This window comes from Thalassophryne amazonica, chromosome 20 (assembly GCF_902500255.1).
Source record: "Thalassophryne amazonica chromosome 20, fThaAma1.1, whole genome shotgun sequence".
Classification (NCBI taxonomy): domain Eukaryota; kingdom Metazoa; phylum Chordata; class Actinopteri; order Batrachoidiformes; family Batrachoididae; genus Thalassophryne; species Thalassophryne amazonica.
The window spans coordinates 6,317,159-6,325,971 of NC_047122.1; the positions used below are offsets into that span (position 1 = coordinate 6,317,159).

General features: G+C 40.4%; 1 long non-coding RNA gene across 1 annotated transcript; it reads right to left on the reverse strand.

The window, feature by feature from the left end:
• Nucleotides 1-2,813: 2,813 nt before the first annotated feature.
• Nucleotides 2,814-7,523, reverse strand: LOC117501639. The gene is made up of 3 exons (XR_004558056.1): nt 7,497-7,523; nt 3,888-4,086; nt 2,814-3,820 (listed from the first exon to the last, which is right to left on the reverse strand). It is a non-coding gene; the product is annotated as an uncharacterized LOC117501639 (long non-coding RNA).
• Nucleotides 7,524-8,813: the final 1,290 nt, after the last annotated feature.

Sequence of the window (8,813 nt, forward strand, 5' to 3'; positions counted from 1 at the left end):
CACAAACAAGATATTTAATGTTCAAACTGATAGACTTTATTGTTTTTGTACAAATATTTGCTCATTTTGAAATGGATGCCTGCAACATGTTTCAAAAAAGCTGGGACAGTGGTATGTTTACCACTGTGTTACATCACCATTTCTTTTAACACTCAATAAGCATTTGGGAACTGAGGACACTAATTATAGAAGCTTTGTAGGTGGAATTCTTTCCCATTCATGCTTGATGTACGACTTCAGTTGTTCAACAGTCCGGGGTCTCCTTTGTCGTATTTTACACTTCATAATGCGCCACACATTTTCAATAGGCGACAGGTCTGGACTGCAGGCAGGTCAGTCTAGTACCTGCACTCTTTTACTACGAAGCCACGCTTTTGTAACACTACGAAGCCACGCTTTTGTAACACGTGCAGAATGTGTCTTGGCATTGTCTTGCTGAAATAAGCAGGGACGTCCCTGAAAAAGACGTTGCTTGGATGGCAGCATGTGTTGCTCCAAAACCTGGATGTACCTTTCAGCATTGATGGTGTCATCACAGATGTGTAAGTTGTCCATGCCATGGGCACTAACACACCCCCATACCATCACAGATGCTGACTTTTGAACTTTGTGCTGGTAACAATCTGGATGGTCTTTATCCTCTTTTGTCCAGAGGACATGACGTCCATGATTTCCAAAAACAATTTGAAATGTGGACTCATCAGACCACAGCACACTTTTCCACTTTGTTTCTGTCCATTTCAAATGAGCTCGGGCCCACAGAAGGCGGCGGCATTTCTGGATGTTGTTGATGTATGGCTTTCACTTTGCATGGTAGAGTTTTAACTTGCACTTGTAGCTGTAGCGACGAACTGTGTTAACTGACAATGGTTTTCTGAAGTGTTCCTGAGCCCAGGCGGTAAGATCCTTTACACAATGTCAGTTTTTAATGCAGTGCCGCCTGAGGGATTGGAGGTCACGGGCATTCAATGTTGGTTTTCGGCCTTGTTGCCGACATGTAGAAAGTTCTCCAGATTCTCTGAATCTTCTGATCATATTATGCACTTACATGATGGAATCCCTAAATTATTATTTTTTTTTCACACAGTTGTTCACAAAGTGGTGATCCTCACCCCATCTTTGCTTGTGAACGGCTGAGCCTTTTGGGGATGCTCCTTTTATACCCAAGCATGACACTCACCTGTTTCCAATTAACTTGTTCACCGGTGGAATGTTCCAAACAGGTGTTCTTTGAGCATCATCAACTTTCCCAGTCTTTTGTTGCCACTGTCCCAGCTTTTTTGAAACATGTTGCAGGCATCTGTTTCAAAATGAGCAAATATTTGCACAAAAACAATAAAGTCTATCAGTTTGAACATTAAATATCTTGTCTTTGTGGTGTATTCAATTGAATATAGGTTGAAGAGGATTTGCAAATCGTGTTTTTATTTACATTTCACACAATGTCCCAACTTTGGAATCAAGGTTGTATATTTGTGTTCTAATGCTAGTGGAGCGGATAACATGAATTTTACAGTAAAATCATGAAAATGTTGGTACAAGTACCAACCAATGTGGTTGACTGGCAACTTGAAAATCCAAGATGGCAATTTTCAAACTTGGCCACTAAAGTGACCTATTGAGAAAATTTTTTTTGCATTGAAATGCTCCAAATCACCATGGTGATCTTTGTCAAATTGTAGGTTTTCAGGCATGCTGGATTTAACTTTTCATGTTCCAATAACAATGACACTCTTTGTGGCATAAATTGCCATTTGTCAATGTTGCCTGCACATTTTACAAAACAAGAACAATTGGAGACATCCGCCAATCTGCATCTGGATCACCTCCAAAATTCAGTGGCGTCTTCCATGGCCTAATATCTGTGTGGTGCAAACTTGGGGAGAATCCGTGAAGTAGTTTTGACATAATTGTGATTTGGCGCTATATTAAAAAAAATTGATTGATTGATTGACATAATCCTTCAAAGCCTATATAAAGTGAAACTTGATCCACATCACATCCAAAATTTATTGAATATCGCTCTGTGATGAAAACTTAAAAATTCAAAATCTGTGCAGTAGTTTTGAAGTAATCCTGCTAACAGACGGACAAATAGTTTTTTTTTTTTTTTTTTTTTGTCCTTGGCAGACAATTGCAACAATATATTCAACATGTAAAAGTAGGTGACACTAAAAAATGAACACAAATGATCACAAAAAATAATGAAATGTTTTTTTTTCTTTTTTTTAAATCCTGAACTATAAAAGTCATTAAGTGCATGGTTGAAGGATAAACAGCTGTCTGAAGTTTGCGCTCTATTTCAGCCCTCAGCCATATTGTTGTGACATCATCGGGAGAATGTGACGTGCTGATTCAAGCCTAAATCAATTGTAAACGCAGCAGAAGTCGAGCTCTTTCTGGACAATTTTTGTTTTGTTTTTTCCTGGTGTGGAGTTTTTTTGTGAAGTCCCGTCTGAAAGTGATTGTGAAGAAGCTGTGTGGGATACAGCCTTATTGTTTTGAGTCTGATTTAGATGACAATGAGTAAGACTAAACCTTGGAGAAAGACCTTCAGACTGACAGCAGTGATGTCACTGGCAGAGTTCAGAACACAGAATGGTGATTATAAAATATATAATTGTGTGTGTGTGTATATATATATATGCCAGCTCTTTGGTCATAATTGACTAATAAATTTTTAAAGTTTATCTTATCGTCCTTGACATCAGAAAAAGCGATGAAGTGTTTTTTTTTTTTTTTTTCCTCAAACAGGTACATTTCAAATCTGAAAAAAAAAACCCAAAACCTGCGATGGACTAAAAATATCACTCACTCATTCACCGCTTACTCCAATTAAGGGTCACAGGAGGCTGGAACCTAGCCCAGCACTCATTGAGGGTGAGGTGGGGTCCACCCTGCACAGGACACATTCACACCTGCACACACACCTACGGACAATTTAAAGTTTCCAATCCACCTAACCTGTGTCTTTGGTTGTGGGAAGAAGCTGGAGCACCCGGAGAGAACCCACGCAACCGCGGTGAGAACATGCAAACTTCACACAAAAAGGCCACAGGTGGGAATCGAACCCATGACCTCCTTGCTGAGAGACAACAGTGCTAGCCTCTAAGCTGCTGTGCTGCCCCTGAATTTATTTTTTAAATAAATCTTGTTTTCTTCTTGCATTCAGTTAGTGTACTATACAGTAGTAGTGTGAGAAACATGCTATTATTAAATATTAAAAACATTCACACACGGAGTAAATGTGAAGTTTTACTTGTTCATTTCAGTGAGATTATCTTCAGTCTGTCAAAATCCTATCCATAATTCCTGATTTTGGAAAACATCTGTAAATACTTTAATTCCTTGTCCTGGCTGAAGAAAAGTCCATCCTACACTGGCAGTTTGCGCCACAGTTGCTCCATCAGGTTGCAGCGGCGGCACGGTCTACTTCAGGTGAAATCCATTGATTGGGTGTCTTTTGGTGCTGGTTCGAGTCTCTGCTGGGAGTGGAGCCTCTTCTTCCTCCACCAGTCCTCTGCGCTGCAAGTTGAAAGACTCACAGCGCTTCATTCATTACCATCTCAAGTTACCACAAGCATCAGTGGATTTGGTCTACACGTAATGAAATTATCTCACAAAAAAGTGAGAATACTCAGTTTTGCCTCTGGGTGGAGTGGAGAGGCCGTGTGCGCACTCAATGCCGTGCTTGTCACTACTATAAGGGTTCCACCTGCCAATCAAAAGGGTTCTGCCTGCCAGACTTGACCATTTTCACATGTATAATACCTTGCAGCACCGACCTGAACCACTCAGTAGAAACGGAGCTTTCAGTAACCTGTAAAAATCCATAAATTAGCCACATCATTTAAGCTGCAGTGTTCAGTGTGTGAAAACAGTAGCACCTGATGGTCCACAGCTGGCAAACTTCTGGTTCCAGCAGAAGTCTACCCTCCTCAATGGGACAATGTCGAAATGTGCGGCGGGCAGGACAGACGAGTCGCTGGGTGACCCACTTATGTTTAATTCATTCATTCCGAAGCACGTGATCCTTAGGAAACTGAAACCAGCTGACTCCTCCTGGAACAGTGTTTTAATAAAAGCCTGCAGCAAACACATCGAGTTGGCATAACTCCAGAAACAAAGCACGAACACAGAAATACGTTCGATCGCTAACTACACAAATGGGACTGCTAAAACAATGGTTCTCTTACTGATGTCACTTCTTCCTCCTCCAATTTCGTGACTCACCCAGATGTTCCTGGTTTTTAGTGGCACACAGTTCAAAATCCGAATATTTCTCTTCAGTAACCACACACCAGTAAAGCATTAATTTCAAACTGTTGTATAATTTGTCTTAAATACTCAAAAAACATTATATGGGTGATTCTTTAACTACGGGCACTATTGGCCTTGTAAATGTAATTTCCACCACACCATTGCCTTACAATATAAAGCGCCTTGGGGCAACTATTTGTTGTGATTTGGCGCTATATACATGTGCTCTGATGTCAGTTTATCTCCATAGAAACTACCCAAACAATCTTTCATACAAACTGTTTAAAGGGACATTAGTGTTGTGGTGGAAATTGCGGCAATAGTGTGGGACAACTACATTTTGTTTAAAAAAAAATAATCACAACGGTTGTATGACATTGAATACCCAAATTATGTTTTGATTATTTTACTGATTTTATTCAGAGATTTTAAAACATTAGAAAAAATATTTCTTTACCATTCATTTTTATCATTGAAGATCAAAAGTCTGGGTGTGGGACAAGCACAAAACGGCAATATTTGCATATAATGATGCTGAAAAAAGGTGAAAAAGTCATCATAGACTACTAGAACAAATTTCTTAACACACTTTCATTGTAAAGATAACTATAAAAGTGTGAAATTTCCCCTTTTTTCTGTTTTTTATACAATATGATCAAAGGACATAAGTGACCGTAGTCTAAGAATCACCCATATATCGTCTCACCTACACTTTAATACCTTTCTAATCAGATTACATGCAGTAGTTTTCAAGAGATGAACACTTTAATAGATGTAATGTCACACATAAGCAAAATGAACCATACTAAATACCATAAATGGCAAATTAAATAAAATAACTAAATGGAGTTTGACATCAATATCATTTCAATTGGTCAAGCATTTCTAAGCAAAATACACCCCCCCCACCCCCCCCCAAGGTCATTTTGGCAGCCATCTTGAATTTTCAAGTGGACAATCCACCAGATATGCTGATTAACATGAGAATCACTTTGCCAGACCAACTATGTGATCCCCCCCCCCCCCCCCCCACGCTCCTCTTGGGTGTTTGGACCGATTTCCACCAAACTCGGTTGGGCATCTAGATGACATCCAGAACTACTGTCCAGAGGTTTGCGTTGATAAAGGTCAAAGGTTTAGTAATATTTTTATTTTTTCCCTTGCACCATGGTCTACCAAACCTGTCACAGACACACCGGTGGATTCTAGAATTGCCAAGGCAACGCCAAATTTACCTGTCATTGGGGTTAAGGGTCAGAATTGAAGTCTTTAACTCCAATTTTCAGCAAACTTGGCACATATGGAGGTGGATTCTGGAATTGCCCAGATGAGGTCAAATGGCCAAAGGTCAGTCAGTGGGGTCAAGGTTTTGTCTGTCTGTTGACTATTGCAACAGCCTGTTCACTTGCCTGGGTAAGGAGGAGATAAATCGGTTGCAGTATGTCCAGAACTCTGCTGCGAGGCTTCTGACCCGCACCAACAGGAGAGCCCACATCACGCCTATCTTGGAATCCCTCCACTGGCTCCCTGTTGCCTCCAGAATTAATTTTAAAATCTTGGTTTTTACTTTCAGAGCACTACATGGTCAGGCTCCTGATTACATTGCTGACTTGATTCAGCCTTACACCTCAGCCCGCAGCCTCAGATCTTTAGGTCAGAACCTGTTGATGGTTCCTCGAACCTCCTTTAAAACTCGAGGAGACCGATCTTTTAAAGCCGTAGCGCCTCGTCTCTGGAACGAACTCCCTCTGTCCCTGCGATCCCTGGACTCTGTTGAGATGTTCAAAAAGCAACTAAAGACTCTACTTTTTAAACAGGCTTTTCATGGTCAATAATCTTTTAGTACTGAGTGTTTTACTGTATATTTTTATTGTTTTACCTTGTAAAGCACTTTGTGACCCCTGTCTGTGAAAGGCACTATATAAATAAAGTTTACTTACTTACTTACTGTTGGTCTTTTCCTCCCAGGAGCTTTTACAATATTCTAGCAAACCTGTTATGCAAATGAAGTGTGTTTCCAAAATTGCAGTTTAAAAAAAAATTGTCAAAGGCAAAGGAATTTGTGTGCTACCCCCCCCCCCCCCCCCCCCCCCCCCAAGCTCACTTTGGTCAGAATGGTTTCCAGAAGTGCCTGGGCATAATCAGCCTGAGGTCATGGTTATATCAAGGTCACTGGGGACAAATATATTGCTGTGACTGGCCCTGTGACAGATTCAATCAATCAATCAACTTTTTTCTTGTATAGCGCCAAATCACAACAAACAGTTGCCCCAAGGCGCTCGATTGGACTAAGCGGTTGAAGGTGTGTGTGTGTGTGTGTGTGTGTGTGTGTGTGTGTGTGTGTGTGTGTGTGTGTGTGTGTGTGTGTAAGTGACTGCCTTCATGCACACATCGAAAACTGCTCGTTTCAGTGCCCATGGAGTTCACGTCTGGACTCCTGCTTTATCTGAGACACACCCACCGTGCTGGTCTGTTTTCTGTATGATAAATCCACTTAATCATGGAGGAGAAAAGACAAATACTTTATCTCTTCCTCACCAGCAGCAGCTCCCTTCTGTTCAAATTAACATGTACAAAATGGGCCGGTTCTTTGAGACCTGACTATTTTAAGTTTTTGGGTACTGTCAAGCTATATATATTTTAAATTTTTGGTCTCGCTTGAAAGGACCGGGGGAGAAGCAGGACGCAAGGCCAACTCAGCATTTAACACTTATTGTTTTACCAGTGCAATATGCAGGTTGAAAACCTGACAAAAAGAAATGGAAAAGTAGAAAATGCAGATTAGAGCAAGAAGAGAGTAATCTATTTACAAAAAAAAAGTTTAATTTCTCGTTAGTTATGAACTCAAACATACTATTTTAATTTACAGAGTTTTAGCCTACAGTTTTCAAAGTTTCAACTGCAATCTGCAATTTGACATTAGACTTCTTAATCCAAAATTGTAACTTGCAATTTTAATTAAGTTTAATATATGATTTTATACACAAGATTTTCTATTTTACGATTCCACTATGAACGTTTTTAGGCATTTCAGTGGTATTTTTAACTATGGATTTTAAATACAAATTAATGAAATACTTTTGAAGATGTTTATTTCAAAGTGATCTTCATGTTTCCACTTCAATTATGAAATTAATTTTATCTAGAATCTTGCAGTAATACAAATACCCTGATCGTATTTCACGATTATAGTTGTTAAAGTAACAAATAAATTAGAAAGTTTGGCTCAAACTCACCAACAATGTCCCTGCTTGCTCCCACTGCACTGAATGGGTGTGTCGTCACACCTGCTCACTGTTACCCATCAGTGCAGAGTCAACATTCCAGGCCAAACTCCTGTACAGTGCTTCCATCTAGCGACGATTTAGGGACACTACACTAAATAAAAAGGTGAAAGAGGAACAGATGGAATTAAAGAAGTTTTAGTTATTCTTTTCTTCTTCTTTGGCTTGGCCACAACACCTCCCACTTGAGCTCCTGGTGGGAACCCAAGGAGATCAGTTTCTTAAGGGACTTGTCCGTCTTGTTCTTCATTCGGTAGCAGAATGATGAGACGTCTTACATCTCTTTGAAGAGTCGTAGCTGCGATTTTGTTCTTGCCTTTTTGTTTTGTAGGGGTTATTGGGACTGGATAGCTTGGGAATACTCTTACGTTGGCATCTCTAACAATTCCTTTTCTGTCTTTGTTAACCTTCACCACTCTTTCAAGCTTGTACTGGTTTCTTAGTGCATTTTGGTCAGCCACCCAGACTATATCACCGACAGCAATATTTCGCTCCTTTGTGTGCCATTTGCTCCTAATGAACAGATTTGGTCCTGCTAGTTAACACCACTTCTTCCAGAACTTGCTGACTTCTGATTGGATGCTTTGAAGTCTTTTGTGAGAGTAGTTGCCATAATCAAAGTCTGAAGAGTCACCTTTTGGATTAGCCCGACCAAAAAGCAGACTGTTGGTGCTGATATATTGAATGCAATCCTCTCTGCTCTGCACTTGTGCATCGATTGGTCTTTCGTTCACGAGATTGGCAGCTATGAACAAGAATGTTTGGAATTCACCCCAGGTAAAACTTCCATTGCCAGCCAGATTGTTTAAGGCTTTTTTCACCAGCCAAACTGCAGCGCCATTTCGGTGTGGTGAGTCTGCAGAGTGGATCTTCCAGGACCATTCTGTTCCATCTTTTGCAACTTTGTCCTCTACTTCAGTCTTGTCCAGACATTCTAGATATCTGTACAGCTGCTCTAGCGCAGGCCTACTTCCCACAAAGCTGGAACCTGGATCAGACCAAAGCTTTTTAGGATGACCTCTGAGCGTTTAAACCTCTGGTAGGCTAGAAGAAATCTTTCAGAGGACTGGTCACTAACAATGTCTATGTACAGCTCATGAAGCCATGCAACAGAAGACAATGCACCATACCTTAATTTTCACTCTTTTCCTTACTTCATCCTTTACCATGTATGGTCCAAAGAAGTCCAAAGTGGTGTATTCAAAGGCTTTGGCAGGTTTTACTCTCTCAGGAGGAAGATCACCCATTATTTGCTGACAGACCTTTGCT